The sequence below is a fragment of the Triturus cristatus genome, unplaced genomic scaffold, assembly GCF_964204655.1.
Source record: "Triturus cristatus unplaced genomic scaffold, aTriCri1.1 SCAFFOLD_255, whole genome shotgun sequence".
Taxonomy (NCBI): domain Eukaryota; kingdom Metazoa; phylum Chordata; class Amphibia; order Caudata; family Salamandridae; genus Triturus; species Triturus cristatus.
In genome coordinates, this window is record NW_028187355.1 from 413,625 (window position 1) to 429,620 (window position 15,996).

Below are 15,996 nucleotides of genomic sequence, written 5' to 3' on the forward strand. Positions count from 1 at the left end.
TAACCGTCCACCTTATTTGGGAACCTTACCTACAACTTGAAAGTACGCAACCCAGGCTTTGAATATGAAACAAGAGTCCAACGGGATTCCTGTGGACAGCAGAAAGGATAAGGTTGAGAGAGGAAAAGGGAAACGATGGAAAGTCTAGGCTGATGCCTAACGGCTTCAAGGTGCAGTTGTCTAATAATCGAAATCTTACTTGTCAGGAAAAAAGATGTCTCACAGGCACATTTAAATCCTCGCTCCTCCTGGTAGGAGTTGACTGTGCTCCCGATTATCTTAAAGCGGCGTGCTGATTGTATCAATCCCTCTACGACTGTGTCCTAAGAGCGGATAACAAACGAAGGCATGAGAACTCGGGTGTTTGAACTATTTCAACAATCTCGGTTACTCTCAAACACGCTATCTTTAACGATCTGTGAGACGTATTTACCTCTTCAGCAGTTTATTCCAACGCCAGCGGAGCCATCGCGAACCGTGCAATCAACGCCATAGTCGAATACTTAGACGAGGAAGTGGTAACCATTTTGTTCACCCGTGACGCCACCCAGATTGGTGGGCGGAGCACTGGGGCATTCTGGGATATGTAGTTGCAGCAGTATATTTAGACCGGTTTGTGTCCCTTAAATCGACATTTCTCCGCGGAAAAAGGCAGAATACTTACTAGGACCTGCAACGGTTGATGTGATTGTGTCTATTTTGTATCACACATAAATGCCCGTGATGTATCCAGAGGCCCGTCATGTTGGCCAATCAGAGTCGAGGGGGATTAGGGGGATGTAGTTTAATGAAAATGTGTATGTTGAAAAACTTTATTGTGCAATATATGTAAACACTACAATATGATCACGATGTAAGGCAGTTGTGTGGAGACGACAATATATAGCTGTTCCACAATCATTATATTTAGTAAGGATCAAACTGATGGACAAATCCTTGTCGCGTACATAGTTTGGGCTGCATAGGATTAATTGCATTCACAGGGCTCAGGAAGATCTCAACTGTAGATTTCTACGAGTCGCCTGCACGAGAATTGACCCGACAACAGTCCCAGAATGACGGGGCTAAATCTCCAAGAGTAATGGGAGGTATGGTGGAAAGTATATTGTCAACAAGCGCCCTACATTTCATAATCCGCACGGCCGCATTGACTGTATATGTTTGATTCAGCACCGTATTGGATGCCAGGAGACAGAGCCGTGGTCACTTTATGCAGCTTGAGAGTGTCCATATGAACAATTTAAGAGGTTCACAGATTAAAAATCTTGGATAATTCGTTCAAGCCATATACTGACATGTTAAACTTGATAATGAGCATAGCCTCTCTTTTAACCAGTTTGGCGTCCAAGTCACCTCCTCGGCTATCTTGTGTGAATTTTGAGATCACAGTCCATCTCACATCTTTTTCTGTGTGGTTGTTAAGATGCCAATGATTGACCAGCGGGGCATTAGGCACATTCTTGCGTACCCTTGATTTATGTTGTTGAATTCTTAGCCTTATCTCCTGATTTGTTTTCCCGATATATAGCTTGTCACATGGACAAAGAATTCCGTATACTACATATTTTGTTTTACAGTTTGAAAAAGTGTTATGTTTCCAATGAATTCCCCTGTGGGTGAAATGGTTGCCTTCCATGGTAGAATCGCAACATACACATGTCCCACATTTATGATGGCCTTGAATTGGAGGCAGGCTTAGGAAACTTCTTATGTTCGGACTTTTAGTTTTTGGAAGTGCAGCTCGCACTAACTGGTTGGCAATGCTCTTGTCTTTTTTAAAAGCAAATAACGGAGGTTCTTTGAGTGAGACATCAAGATTTTTGACCAGATGCCAATTTTGGGAAATGGTCTTTTTTAGCCAATTCGATGTGGGACTGTATGTGGATACACACACAATCCTGTTTGTTTTAGATTTATCTTTTCTTTCCAGAAGTGCTTCACGTGGGGTCCACCAGGCTCGTTTGATGGCTTTCTTCAATAGTTTTTTGGGATAGCCCCTGGATAGTAGGTTGGTTTTCAAATTTTCAGCATGAGACAAATATTCATCCTTGAATGTGCAGTTCCGACGGATTCGCAAAAATTGGCCATACGGCAGATTGTCCCTTAAACTGCGTGGGTGGTTGCTTGAGTAATGTAGTGCTTTATTCCTATCCGTTTTTTTCTTATATAGTGTGGTAACTAGGCAGCCATTGATTGGATAGATCTCAACGTCCAGAAAAGGCATTTTAAGTTTGGAATAGTTCAGGCTGAATTTTATATCTGGTGTTCTGTTGTTTAGCCAGTGAACAAACTCTTGTAGTTGGTTTTCATCTCCAGTCCAAGTTAGGAAGACATCGTCGATGTATCTGACCCAATTCCCGATGTGAATTGCGAAGGGGTTGTTATTATATACGAATCGGTCCTCGTATTTGGACATAAAAAGGACTGCCAGCTCTGGGGCGAAAGGACACCCCATTGCGACGCCTTTAATTTGTAAAAAGAAGTCTTCTTTGAAACAAAAGTAGTTATTTTTTAAGGCAAATGTGGCTAGTTCCATAATGAATTGCGTCGGAACCTTTTCAGGTTTGGGTCTGCTATTAAGAAATGACTCCAACACGGCCAAACCTTCATCTTGTGGGATCTCCGTGTAGAGTGAGGTCACATCTAGCGTAGCAAGGAAATGTACGTTTTCTTCGAATTCCATTGTGTTTAGTTTAGTTAAAAAGTCTGTGGTATCTTGTATGAACGATTTAACCTCTTGCATGAATGGTTTAAGGAAAAAGTCCACGAATTTAGATATTGATTAGTTAAGTGACTCACAACCCGAGACTATCGGGCGTCCCGGGGGACACATCTCGTCTTTATGCACCTTTGGAAGTACATAAAAGATCGGTGTACGGGGATTTTTGTTTTTTAGAAAATCATATTCTTTTTTTCCCAGGAACCCTTGTTCAAAACCTTTTTGTAGAATATTGAAGAGTTTCCCTTGAAGTTCAGCAGTTGGATCTTTGTTCAATTTCCGATAGCATTGTTCATTTGAAAGTTGCCTCATCACTTCCGTTGTGTAGCGTTCAGTGGCCCAGATGACAATTGATCCGCCTTTGTCGGCTTGTTTGATTATTATGGACGGATCATTTTTTAGGGCAAACAGTGCTTCTTTTTGAGCTCTAGTTATGTTAGATTTAACAAATCTCTTCCTTTGATGTTCAACTTCAGTGATAGCTGATAGGACTACTTTCTCAAATAGGATCACTTCTTTCGGAGTTTTTGCCGTTGGAGGACAAAACATAGATTTTTTCTTCAATCCCGTTGTTTCTGTGTTCTCTTTTAATGGACTGTCAATAAAGAAAGTAATCAGACGTATCTTACGGCAGAATTCGATAAATTCCGTCTTAAGTTGAACAAAATTAGTTGCTTTAGATGGTAATCCCTTCTCCAACACACTAAATTCGTCCTGTGTCAGAGTTTTGTCTGAGAGATTAAAAATGGGCGAAGTGTTCTGTTCCAAGGATTCATACATGGAATCAACCTCTTGAGTCCTCAATTTTTGTAATTTTGGCGTCTTGTGGACATTTCCCATGGCTGGTTGGTAAATCTCGCCCTGCCGCGTTGTTTCTGTCGGCCCCGTCCTAAAAAAGACGGTTGTTGGAAATTCGGTTGGTAATTTTGTTGGAAATTGCCGCGCCTATTGGATTCACCTCTTATGTTGGTATTGTATGTATCACTCCCACTTGATGATGAAGTGGTATCGGAAAAGGTGATGAACTTTTGTCTTGATCTTCCTTGGTAATCCGGTAGGAATCTGCGTGATTCTGGTCTAGTGTAAAAATCCAATTGAAGGTACGGATAGACTTTTTCCAATGAGAAGTTCTTCCTATCTTTCTCAAACTGGGTACCTTTTTGATTGATTGTATAGTCCTTAAATTCTAGAATTTCCTTCTCGACTTTTTCAAGAAGTGCCTTAGCGTCCGTAATGAGTTGGTTAGATTTAATTTCAGTCTCTAGACCGGCAATTTCCTCCAACTGGTGTTTTGAGAGTCTTTGTGCTGTCTCCACAGTCAGGACCATTAGATCTCTGCTACATTTCGTTTCGATCTGACTGTAACCTTTTTTATAGATAGGATCCTCTGTGAATATGACTGGGACGTTGCGTATCTGAAGGCCTCCTGGGATGGTTCCTGCCCGCAGATGTTCGATTAGAAAATGCCCATGTAGGTCTGTCCTGATTTGTTTTTTCTTTAGTCTTATAAGTTTGTCAGATTCGTTGTTAATTTTAGCTGTTGTGCTTAAGGCGGCGGAAGAAAATAATGGGGGGTCATTGATCAGTTTCAGTATGTGTTCCTCACTGTATGCAAATGTGTCGCTAGAGGACATGATATAATGAAAAAAAGACAGAATAGAGATAGTAGAAACAAAGCTCAAAAACTAATACTAGAAACGTCTCTTTACTGAGACAAACACCGTGAGTAGTTTTGAAACCTGCAGTCAACTACTGCTAACCGTATGTGAAAACCAAAAAAAACCTATTAACCTAAATTGGCATCTAACAAAACCTCGCGGGTATGCACCCGCCAGACAACTAGCAAAACAAGCTTGGGTTTTGACTCAATGGCAGCAAGGCCAAGTCATATAAACTAAACAAAACAGAGAGAGTGCCAGTGCTGCACTAAACTTACAAAAGAGTTTAACCATGAACTGAATTAAACAAGTTCACTTTTGACCACTTTTTGGTTGATTTTAATCAAAATTATTTTAATGCAATAAATTCTCTTATTATTTTGCACGGTTTCATTGAAGTAATTAAAGCTTTTCATTTCATTCATTCAGCATTGCATTTTTAATGCTTGTTTCTTATTGAAAAAGAGTTTTCACAGCACAGAAAGTAAATTTTCACTGTAGCCAAACTCAGTCCAGCTAAAAACAGTGCATGCAGAGTATTTCTCTGTAAGTTCATCTTTTGTAAAGCTTTTCTCTGCAGGTTGGCAAACTTTGCAGACTTTCTAACTGCAACTTTACCTTTTCCAGAGGTCTTTATGCCCAAGTAGTAAAGTGAAAATTCCCACTACGTGAGAGCTTGTATCTCGAATGGTGTGAGTGAATGGTGTAAAGGAATGTTTGGTCTGGTTGCAGAATGGAAGCTGATGGAGCAGGTAAAACAACATTTTGTATACCTCCTTTAAATTGCATGAAACTAATTACGTAATCATTCTAAATTTTAATTCCAATAACCTGTTTGCAGTGAAAATTATTGACCAACTTTTTGCACCTTGATAAACATGTGATACACGTGGGACTAAAATGCTAATTGCATGGCAGAACAATTAATTAATTATGGTACGCAAACTAAACATAGATTGTGGTGAAATAGAAAATTGCATGATTTATGTTGCTTTGTGAATGTTTGTGCCTTTGAAAATCATTAAATGGTGAGTATTATCGCTTTAAATGTTTCTACAGCTAGGGAAATACTAATATACATTGGGATTAGTGTGGGTTTAAACATTAGAATCTTCACTTCTATATTTTAATTACTGTTATGTCTGTTTTTGCTTAAGTTGGCATTCGGGCCTACTAGGCCGCAGTACCCAAGATGGCGTTCTCTGAAACAGATGCCACCATGTGAGCGCGATTATTTCTGCGCATGACCGGATGGCTCTGGAGATCACCAGGCGACCCAAACTTTTGACACTGTGTTCCCTGTTAAGGATAGGGACTTGTTCGCCTGCCAATAGTTGTCGATGTGGGAACAGCGGGAAGGACAATACTGAACCTGTGAAAGATGACTTATTTTCCTCGAACTGTTACATTCGCTACTTTCGCCTGGGAGCTAAATGAAACTTACTAATTTGCGCCTTCCTATGCCAAGTCATCATGAAGAACCAGTTTGCCCTGGGAAACTTTGAAAACCTTAAAGATAACCCCGAACTGACCAATCAGAACATTTTCTCTACCCCTAAAATGTTGCATGTTAATATGAAGTAAGAGGGAAAAAGGGTATATAAAGACCTCATCCGCCATTGGGGGGTGGTCATCGGGCTTGATCTTTCATAGCGTTGGGTCAGCATTGAGCTGGTGGCGATTTAATGGTTTGCCTTGGGTTTATTTGGCTCCTGGGAGAGGTTTGCGGTGCATTCAATATTTTATCTAACGGTTTGATCCTTGGCCGTGAATCAGACAGTCTGTCCTGGGAGTTGTACCTGAGAATGCGGATGACTCTCTCTTTGATCAGAACACATCATCGTTGACAAATTGGCAATTAATTGACTGGGTTTTCTAAATTCATGTTTATTTCCTAAATATCTTATTTCTCTTTAAAATAAAACTACATTTATAGTATGAGCTGTAGTGAGTAAATGCTAATGCAGAGAATTTATTATTAGATAAACAATTATTGGAATAATAGGAAATGAGTTTGTGGTTCTTTAATTAATTACAGAAAAATACCAAATGTTTCCTAGGCTTTAATTGTGTTTTAGCTGGTTCTAATTCACCATCAACCAGTCCAACTAATTGGTCCATCGACCAACTGGTTGAGTGCCTTGATGTTAAGGTCAGGATTCTAAAGATGTATATGTATAAAATGTATATAATGTCAAGCAAATTAATCCTGATAGGTAATAAGGTACCCACATGTCCAGCGCTTTTCTCCTGTGTACAGATTCGAGTGAGATTTATCGAATGGCGAGTGCATGTTGGTGTTATGGGCCCCACCAATGAATGAATGTATGAATGAGTTGTTGTGATTACGAATCTGTGACATAAGGAGAATGTGAAAATTTTGCCGTTGCCCTGCATCAAAGCCAATGGTTAGAAAGCTGGTGAGAGGAAAACACCCTGACTGGGCCTATACCGATGGCGCTGTACCTAAGGGCCTAAGATGTACTTAAAGTCAATTCACTTGAGTGGCTCCTGTCATATTCCTGAAGAACTTTCCGTGGACTTTTTTTTCTTATTAGATTTTCCCGGTATACATAACAAATGCAACTTCAGTGTCATCATGTTACCAATACAATTTCCATATCATAAGCATCACGCAGTGCCACATCCAGTAAAATTAAACATACTGCTGATGCGTTACTTTGTTTTGAAGGGGTAATGTCCATAATATTTAAGAGCTCAGCTGATGTTGTATTGCATTGTATTGTAATTGCATTTATATAGCGCTTGCTACCACATATGTGGTGTTGATGCGCTTTTTCGGGGAGTAGCATGCTACTCCGGAACCCATAAAGGATTAGTGGTGAATTGGTAGAGTGAAATTATGAAAGTAATTTGAGTTGTTGATATGTTAGTCAGTCATTTGGATTGAGAAGGATAGTGGAGGGAAAGAAGAGGGAAAAAGGTTTACATTTATATAGCGTTTGCCAGTGCTTAATTTGAGCCGGTGCTTTCCGGTGCTCGGCACCTGCACTTAATTGCCTGCACCGGCACTTGGAACAGCTGCTCATTTAAAGATGACCAGGAAAACAGTTATTTGATAATTCAATACAAATCTAAAACAACTAATACCAGCCATCCAAACCATTTTTAAAGCTTGGGGTCCTTGAACAGTCTGAATTCTCACACTTGTAGCAGTGTGATGGTTAGTAGTTGTGTAAGTTCTGTTATTGGCAGCTCTGGTACTGGCAATGTTTGGTGAAAACTGCGGTGGCCTCATCATGAAGGCCCCAGCACTTATTTGTTTACAAATTAAGCACTGGCATTTGCTACCCTTGATGGAGTGTTGAAATGCTTTTTCAGCGAGTAGCATGCTACTCCGAAACCCATAAAGGATTAGTGGTGAATTAGTATAGTGAAATATGAAAGTAATTTGAGTGGTGGCTATGTTAGTCAGTTATTTGGATTGAGAAGGATAGCGAAGGGGTAGAGGAGGTAAAATGGTTTGCATTTATATAGCTCTTGCTACCCCTGATGAGGTGTTGAAGTGCTTTTTCGGTGAGTAGCACACTACTCCGGAACCCATAAAGGATTAGTGGTGAATTAGTATAGTGAAATATGAAAGTAATTTGAGTGGTGGACATGTTAGTCTGTTATTTGGATTGAGAAGGATAGCGAAGGGGTAGAGGAGGTAAAATGGTTTGCATTTATATAGCTCTTGCTACCCCTGATGAGGTGCTGAAGTGCTTTTTCAGCGAGTAGCATGCTACTCCGGAACCCATAAAGGATTAGTGGTGAATTAGTATAGTGAAATATGAAATTAATTTGAGTGGTGGACATGTTAGTCTGTTATTTGGATTGAAAAGGATAGTGAAGAGATAATAGGGAAGGATTTAGATTTTTTGTGTTTTTTTGTTTGTTTGTTTGATTGATTGTTTTGGAGCACCTAGCTGTTGACAAAAGGTATGCTGTATATGGACTCTATCTAAGCTTTGGTCTTGAGGGCTGTAGGAGTTCCTCAACGTAGAAGTCCAGCTGATCTCTACAGTAAGCCATGTCCATAATCCACGGATAAAAATCAGGAACTGCTCTCATCTCCCAGTGAATAGCCACCATCCTTTTTGCTAGTAATAAAGCTACTTCCACCAGCTTCCAATTTGCCGACTGCAGAGGCTTAACAAGGCCAAGGAGACACATGTGGGGGAAACATTCTAATTTCTCCATCACCATATTCGACAGTGCCTGGGTCACCTGCACCCAGAAATAATGAATGAGGCCACACGCCCAAGGGCAAGTAAATGAAGTCCACCGCCATTGCTCGGCAGTGAACGCATTGTGCATAGTGCATACTTGTGCAACTGTAGAGGAGTATAATACATTTTTTGCTGGTACTTAAAATGTATAATCTTTAAATTGCAATTAGACGTTAGTCTGCTTGCTATTGCATAGCAAAAGCCTCAGTCCTCTAAAGGGAGTGGGGTCTCCAGGAGGTTTTTCCAGTTTTCTAGTGTGGTGTTCAGGCCTATAGTTCTGTCTTTCTGGGAGGCATTGTATAATCTGGTAAAAAGACTTTTTCATGTGCTACATGTAAGTAGTGTCTGCAGTGCCCACAATGTTGGCGGTTCATCTGGAAATTGTGGGTAAAGTGCCTTCATGGCCTAACAAAGTCGATGATACATAAAAATCCGCAGTGGGGCCCGACTCTGCATTTGCAATATGTCATTGAGTTCTATAAAACTCACTACCGCGTACATATCTTGCATTGTCCTCAATGCTGCCTCCGCTAGTGTGGACAGCGCCTTGGGTTCCTGAGTAAGTGAGACAGTCAGGTGGTGGAGCAACGGAAATGCTAGTGTGTGTAGAGGGAACTTGTTCGCCCGAATACTAAGTGCACGCTGTTAGAAAGTGCCCTCTTTCTGCACGGTTGCCCCCACTTTTTGCTAACCTGCTGATGTTCTTTGACTGAGTGTGCCCTGGGCTCCTGCTAAGCAGGTTCCCAGGGCCTATGTTCATTCCCCCAAAACTGTACCCAAACCCAATTGGCATCTCTGGCCACAGGTCAGCCCCTGGTAAATGGTACCGCAGGTACTCAGGGCCCTGTGACCACGGAAGGCCTCTAAGGGCTGCAGCAATTATTGTGCCACCCTTAGAGGCCCTGTACCTTTACACTCACACACTGCCTTTGCAGGCTGCGTGTATTGGTGCAGAACAAAGTGAAGAGCCGCCATGGCACACATCTCTGTGTGCCATGCCTACAACACAATGCCGTGGCCTAGATCAGCCACCCCTCTTGCTGGGTGCCATATACCAGTGGTGAGAGTATAGGTGCATGAGCCCTGTACCCCTACAGTGTCTAAGTCCATTCTTAGACATTGTAAGTGCAGTGCTGCCATTAAGAGTACATGGTGCTGGGAGTTTGTCATTACAAACTCCCTAGCACCATAATGGCTACTCTGAAAACTGAGAAGATTGGTATAAAAATTCTCAGCACATTAAACCCACACTAATGCCAGTATGGGATTTAATGAAAAGTGCACACAGAGGGCATCTTAAAGATGTCCCCTGAAAATGACCAACACTAGTGTGTGGGCTGAGTGGCTGCTCCCAGCTGCCACCACCAGACATGTTTCTGGACCCCTGGGTCAAGAGCCTGCCTCTCTCGGGGGCCTGAAATAATGCACATCCTAGGACGAGGTGCCAAGCCTCCTCCCCCAGTTTGGGCAGGGTCCACGAAGGGGAAGCTTCAAATGCTTGCCGCCTTTGTGAGCTTCCCCAGGCCACTTACTGCTTTCATCAACTGATCACCACTGGTTCTGACCCCCACTTTGGGCAGGAGAACCAGCGGGAAAAACAAGTTAGGAAGAGAGGTGTGCTCACCTTTGCTAACACCACCCCTCAGGTTGGGGATGCGAAGTGAAGCACAACTCTCAGTCCCCGCCATCTTGCAGATGGGGGACCCAGCCAACCAGAGTGAAGCAAATGCACCCCTCCCACTGAAGGGTGGCATAATAGGGGGTGTACCCATCCCAAGGAAGGGACCCATTGGTCCCAACCTTTTACTTACGTGTAACGCCCCTAGATCTAGTATTTAGAGGCACCCCCGAACCTTGCTTCCTCAGACAAGAAACTACAACAAGAAAAGAAGAAGGACCAAACAGCCGTGCTAAAGCTAACAAGAGGAGGACGCCAACTGACTTGGCCCCAGCCCTACTGGCCTGTCCCCACCTCGAACTTTGCAGAAGCGAAACCCTGGTGTGTCCTGCCTTCAGAACTCTGAGGACATGCCCTGCCTTCCAAAGTCAAGACCAGCTCCGGCAGGATCCACGAGTCTGCACCACTCTGCACCAGATGCCCATGGCCCGTGTTCAAGTGGCCCAACACCAAGAGGAGGTCTGCCCGGCGATCGTGACCCAAGATCCAGTGATCCCTGACCTGCCTCAAACCTCCAGCCGACGCCTTCAGCCTCAAACCGGAAGGTCCCCCCATCTGCGACCAGGAGCTGGTAAGAAGATCTGACCCTAAAAAGCACCCCTGCAACTGACACCGCATGGCCTTGGGTGGCCCAACCAATGGTGCCTAGCCAAGCCCCAGCATCTCAACTTTCCTCTCTAAGTGGTGGTCGCACCCAGAAGACCTTCGTCCCCAAGCCTGCAGTGTGTTTGCAAACCAGAGAATCCCCATTCAAAGCTACAGGGCACCCGACGCCAAAACAGAACTCTGCACCCGGCCACCCCATGACCGCTGAGGGTGCACATTTTGTGCTGGCTTGAACACCCATTTGCCCTGAGCTTAAGTCCAGGAGCTTTGCTCCCACAACTCAGTGGCCTGCTCATCAGCAGCCACCAACCGGAGGCCCCTTTCCCCCATTGGATAACATTGAGCCTCAGCACTCTGCACCCGGCTGCCCTAGGGTGAGGGTGTAACAAGAGTGCATCCTTGTCCCTGGGGGACCCCTGAGTCTAACGCCGGAATACCGACTCCCCAAACCGAATACTTACCTGTGAACCAATAACCCTATATTTCTCTGTAGGCTAACATTCACTGTTCTTCCATGAAAAGTTTCTTAGTGTGGAGTTGAAAAATATAAGAAATCCTTTAAAATTGTAAGTAAATAAGCAAAACGCTTTTACTTACTTGTTTACAGGAAATGTCCCAGTGCAGTATCCAGGTATACTACACTGTGTAAGAAAAGTAATCTGCAAAGAAATTTATTCAACATTCTAGTCAAAAGCCACCACAAAGTTTATGTCCAGTATATCAAAAGCATTGCGTTACTAGTAGCTCTACTGTAATCAAAACAAAGTGCATATACAATTGTAATTCAAACTGTTTTCAAACTGCATTACTACTGTAAAGTATGTATTGCTTACCTGTGCTAGGCTTGCTTGGTTCTAGAAAATAAAATAACTAAAAGAATATTTTTCTACAAGACCAATTGCTCTGAAGTTCAGTCTTTGAGTGGGTGAATTCATTTGCTGATTGAGTGTGTACAACAATTGCTTAACAATGGCCTCTGATAATTCCTTACTGCTCGACCACAGTACCACAAATAGAGAGAAAGGTGCTATCTAACTTTACCTCTGCCTACCGTTGGGGTCCACTAGACTCTGTGCACACTATACCTCACTTTGGTATAGTATATACAGAGCCAGCTTCCTACGCATGCCAAGCCCTCATGGTGCTATGTATGGTGTTGATTTTCACCTGTGTAATGTCTGTGCACGCATGTGGAAGAATGGCCATGAGAGGTATGGGGGGTGCATCATCACTTTCTAGAGCTAGACCAGTAGTGGGCAAATTGCACCTCAGTGCATAAGTAATTGAGGTGCAATTCTGGGGCTACAAAGCCATCTTGTTTATATGGATGAGTGAGTGTGCTCCAGCTAATTCTTGGCTGTTTACCTGCCAGGCTAAGGTTATCATGTAGGAGCTGAGGTTCTTAAAGTAGGACTGTGTCAAAGTGAGGGTGATATTGATGACAATTTGTAAAAATGTAGGCAACACTAATTTTCACGACCGCCACTCTGTCAGCAAGTGACAAGGGCAGTTGTGACCACTGGGTCACCTGATCTTCTAATTTCAAGACCGCACTGCCATAGTTCTGTCTAATGACTAATTCCATGTCTCTATGTACCCATATACCTAAATATTTGATAGGCTCCGTACCCAGTCTAGAGGGAAGTCCAATGTATGGGGCTCAGTTCTCAGAGTCAATCTAGACTATAGCTCATATCTAACATACTCATGGATAACCGGTGCAAGATGCTTAGCTGGGTTGCGTACACATAGCACCATGTCATAGGCATGTAAGTATATGGCCAGAGGTCGTTGGTGGAATCGTAGGGCTGCTTCCACATGTCTATGTTGTATGAAACACGTTAAGAGCTCCAGCGTCAAAGCAAATAAGATTGATGACAGTGGGCACCCTTGTCGTGTTCCCCTGGATAATTTTATTGTGTCTGATGTGTTACCATTGATACAAACTCTCACTGTCTGTGCACAGCAAGCGGATCCATTGCACAAAAGCCTGTGGCACTCCCATACGGTGGAAAGCCGTGGACATGTAGGCCCATTGTGTAGAGTGAACGTTGTGGAGGCATCCAGTAGAACCACCGCCGCCCGGATCCATAGGTCTAGTTGGTGTAGGACCGCGACGAGTGTGTGTAGGTTTTGCGCAGTGGAGCGGGTGGGGATAAAACCTGACTGGTCAGGTAAGACCATCATGATGAGTAGTGGCTGAAGCCCAGCGGCTAGAATTTTTGCCAAAATCTGAACATACGTTTTAATTTACGATGGCAGCTGATAGGATTTGCACCATTAAGGTGGTTTGTCAGAGCTTCTCTTTGGGACGGTGGCTGTATTTTTGATCATAGTCCTCTGTGTACACTCCATGTAGGTGGGGTACCAGTATGTCTGCAAATTCTTTGTAAAACTCACTTAGGAGCCCATCGCTGCCTGAGGCTTTTCCATTAGGGAGCATCAGTACAGCTTCGCTTATCTTGCCTCTTTGCCCTGGTGAGAGCCATTCTAGGGCCACATCATCTACATTTGTTGCTGTCTCTACCCCTGTCTCAGAATCGAGGGCCCCATATAGCGATGCATAGAAGTCTACAAATAGCACCAGGATAGTTGGCGTTTAATGATATAAGTCTCCGTCTTGGGATTCTATGGCTACAGCATGTGTATGTGCCCATGGTTTTTATTTTTGATGCTGCAACCCTTCGACGGTACAAGTGTCATTGTAGTCAATGATCTGCTCTCTAATTTCTGCCAAGGTTCTGGGGTTTGGTTGGGTCTCATATTCATGTTCCAAGTTCCTCAGAGTATTCTGTATGGACTGTAAGTGAGATTGAATGGACTTTAAAACTCCTGCCTGTAACCCAAGACATGCTCCCCTGATAGTGATTTTGAATGCTTCCCACAGTGTATCTGCCCCTTCTGCAAAGCCCTTATTTTCTTCAAAAGATTGAGTGATCACCGTACATATTCCTTCTCGAAATGCTAGATCTTGCAGGGCTGTGACCAGATGCCTCCACTGACACTGCATGGGTGTGTGTGGGGATTGCAATCTCCAATATCACCGAGGCATGATCTGAGAGTTTCTCAGCATGTGGCGTACTTCTCTTGTCCATGTCCTCCCTCGTCACCAACCAGTAGTTTAGTCTGAACCATGTTCCATGTATCGAAGATGTGAAACTGCCTTCTTGTCCCCTGGGTGCCATAATCTCCATTTATCAATCAGCCTGTAAGCTTCCACACCCTCACACAATACCCGGGCGGACTGTTTGCCCTGCCAGTCTGCTGTAACAGACCTGTCCAGTGCTGGATCTAGATAGGTATTGAGGTCCCCGCCCCATATGGCAGAAGTTTTCAGAGTGTGCAATCAGAACCAGATCCGAAACTCAGGCTCATCTATATTGGGGCCACACAAGTTTATAATAGTTACTGCAGTGCCACATAGACTTCCTTGCGCAATAACATATTGTCTCTGATCATCCATCTCGGAATGTGTGATCGTGAATGGAACTCCCTTCTTAATCAATAGGAGGAGCCCCTTGAATATGATGAGTAGGATGAAGCTACCCGGACTGCAGACCATCTTGCCCTTATACCCTGTTCCGTGTAATGTGTGAGATGCGTTTTGTGAAAGAGTGCGACTTGCACATGATGACTGTCCAGATAAGGGAGTGCCCTTCCAACCAACTCGGTCAGGTTATATTCCATCTGACCGATTACAATGTTCGCGGTCGGATCATAAACTGCGCAATCATTCCGAATCTGTTCCGACCGGCTCTCAGAGAATCCGTGTTGGTCGCAACAGCATCGTACACCCCTATGGACAGCATTTCCGTCCTCGGGATTATGATGTTGATTTCCGACAGCCTTTCCATGTCGGCCTGTCTGACATGGAAATTCTGTCGGTAAGTGACTTTGGAGGCCCCTGGCAGGGCCTCTAGCCCCCGCAGTCTACTGTTGTTGGCAGAGGAGGTACCTAAGGGACCCCCCTGTAAAGCCCTGCACTGTGTGGCAGGCATCACGGGGTGCCTGCGACAGGGTGCATGGTTTTCCGCACTCACCCCATTTCCCCATGGGAGCCTGTGTGAAAGCCGGTTGTCGGGTGGAACACGAGCTCTCATAGGGAACAATGGGACTTAGAACAGTGTTCGGTCGCATCGTAATCAGTCGGTCCTGATTCCAAGTTGGTGTCGGGCAGAGGCTTCCGCTCTACATCTTAATAAGCCCCAGAGCTGCGACTGACTGTGTGTCATCTTCAGCGGCTGATATTCGCTGTTCTGCAGTTGTGATTCATGTCGCTTGTTTGTCAAGTTTCATTGTCATATGATCCATTCTCAGATTCAATGGGTTCATTTTCCCATCGATTGACTGTAGGCTTTGCTGCATAGCAAGGGGTGTGGTCTGTAATGACGTAACAGCCTGAGTTTGTAGCTCCTGTTCGGAGTCTGATGGAGCATGTTTTTGGGGTCTGGATAGGTGCCTGGCTTCAAAGGTGAGCCGGGACCGCTGCTTGCCCGCTTTCACCATGGTGGCTAATGCAGTGGCTCCAACATGCACAAGTGTGAGGAGAGCTAAGTAGGTACAGGTCAATAGGCAGCTAGAGTCTCCAGAAACACCTCACGTTGGAGAGCCCAGCCTCCGCGAGGAGTCTCCCCAGTATCTAGGAAGGTCCTTCTCAGTCTCCCGCGGCACTAGGTTACTGTGCAGTGCAAAGATTGCTGGTCTCGCATGTGTCTGATGTGCAGCAGGCACTGCACAGTAAATAGTTAGTCCCAATCCACAGAGGGAGCTTTGGGGGCCAGCAACAATCACTCATAGCACCTCCAAAGTTGTGGCTTATAATGAGGTACAGAATGTTTTAGTCTCTAGATTTCTGGTATTTATTATGCCAGTGTTCATTGCAGTCATCAAATTGTGGGCCCCGGCTCTCCTAGCCCATGCGGGTATAATGCAGGCCCCTGGGCCACCCGTGCACACTCCATTAGATTTTCAGTGACCAGGGTTGGACCTACATAACTGGTACAGCCCCCACAGAGCCCCCTTTATTGTCTAGTGCTCTTCTCCCAATGCGCTGATAAAGGCAGCACTTCACACACCGCTCTGGCCCCGGCAGCTTACAGAGAG